Source organism: Saimiri boliviensis, chromosome 13, assembly GCF_048565385.1.
Source record: "Saimiri boliviensis isolate mSaiBol1 chromosome 13, mSaiBol1.pri, whole genome shotgun sequence".
Lineage (NCBI taxonomy): Eukaryota > Metazoa > Chordata > Mammalia > Primates > Cebidae > Saimiri > Saimiri boliviensis.
In genome coordinates, this window is record NC_133461.1 from 69,488,743 (window position 1) to 69,490,788 (window position 2,046).

Below are 2,046 nucleotides of genomic sequence, written 5' to 3' on the forward strand. Positions count from 1 at the left end.
CAGCCTCCTGTGTAGCTGGGATTACAGATGCACACCCCCACACCTGGCTAATTTTTTTCTTTTTTTTTTTTGTAGAGACAGGGTCTCACTTTGTTGCCTAGGCTAATCTTGAAATCCTAGGCTCAAGTTGTCCTCCTACCTCAGCCTCCCAAGTGCTGACATTACAGGTATGAGCCACCACACTCAGCTTAAACAATGCACTCCTAAACAACCAATAGAATCAAAGAAGAAATCACATGCCCAAAATAACAATGCTGAGGGGGAAACGTAGCTATAAACAACTATGTTAAACCCTATGAAATATCTCAAATCGATAACCTGTTTTTGTTGTTGTTATTTAGTCTTTATTTCATAATCATAAACGTAACTCTGCAATCCAGCTAGGCATGGAAGGGAACAAGGAAAACATGGAACCCAAAGGGAACTGCAGCAAGCACAGGTTCTAGGATACTGCTAGCAAATGGAGTAGGGGGTGCTCTCCTGAGCTGCAGAAGGAATGGTCTGGTGGTTGAGATAAAACACAAGTCAAACTTTAATTAGAGTTGTCCACAGTCAGCAATGCTGATCTTACCTGCTGGTCTTGCCATTCCTGGACCCAAAGCGCTCCATGGCCTCCACAGTATTCATGCCTTCTTTCACCTTGCCAAATACCACATGCTTGCCATCGAACCACTGAGTCTTGGCAGTGCACGTGAAAATCTGGGAACTCTTTGTGTTGGGTCCAGCATTTGCCATGGACAAGATGCTGGGACCTGTATGCTTTAGGATGAAGTTGTCATCATCAAATTTCTCCCCGTAGATGGACATGCCACCAGTGCCATTATGGCATTTGAAGTCCTCGCCCTGACACATAAACCAGGAATGATTCTGTGAAAGCAAGAACCCTTATAACCAAATCCTTTCTCTCCAGCGCTCAGAGCACAAATGTTTTCTGCTGTCTTTGGAAACTTGTCTGCAAACAGATAGAAGGAGACGCAGCCCAAGGGCTCGCCATCGATGACAATGTCAAAGAACACCATGGGGTTGACCATGGCTGATACTTACTACAAGACTCCAAGCAGCAACATCTGAAAAGTCCAATAATCTATCTTCATAATTTAAAATACTAGGAAAATAACAAACTAAATTCAAAGCTAACAAAAGGGAGGAAATAAGATAGAACTGAGATAAACAAAACTGAAAAGGTTGACAAACCTTTAACTAGATTGAGTAAGAAAAAGGGGAGAAGACTTAAATTACTAAAATCAGAAAGGAAAATGGAAAAAGTAATACCAATTATACTAAAATTAAAATGACTGTAAGAGAGTACTATGAACAATTTTATGACAATAGATCAGATAACCCAAATGAAATGAACATATCCTATAAAACACAAAACCTACCAAGACTAAATCATGAAAAAATAGAAAATCTGATTAGATGTATAACTAGCAAGGACACTGAATCACTAATTAAAAATCTCCTGACAAGGAAAAGCCCTGGACCTGATGACTTTCCTGGTGAATTCTACCAAGCATCTAAAGAATTAACAAAAACCTTCTCAAATTTTTCAAAGAAATTTAAGAGAAGATAACACTTTCTAACTCTTTCTATGAGGCCAGCTTTACTCATATACCAAAGCCAGATAGATATTATTAGGAAACCAAACAAAACTACAGACGCAATATTCCTTTCGATTGATACAAAAATCCTCAACAAAGTACTAGCAAAATGAGTTCAGATGCACGTTATAAGGATTATACACCACAACCAAGTGGGAATTTATTTTACCCTGGATTGCAAGGATGGTTCAACATATAAAAATAAAGTAATGTAATACATCATATTAAAAGAATAAAAAAAAATGTGATTCTCTTAATTGATGCAGAAAAAGCATCTGACAAAATTCAACACATTTCACAATAAAAACACTCAACAAACTAGAAATAGAAGAAAGTACTTCAATGTAATAAAAGCCATAATGAAACACCCACAATAGTGGAAGACTGAAAGCTTTTTCTCTAAAAATGGGAAAAAGACAAGGATGCCCACTCTTGCCACTTCTAT

General features: G+C 37.9%; 1 pseudogene; it reads right to left on the reverse strand.

Moving 5' to 3' along the window:
- Nucleotides 1-536: 536 nt before the first annotated feature.
- LOC120361676 (peptidyl-prolyl cis-trans isomerase A pseudogene) lies at nt 537-1,031 on the reverse strand (annotated as a pseudogene).
- Between the last annotated feature and the right edge of the window lie 1,015 nt (nt 1,032-2,046).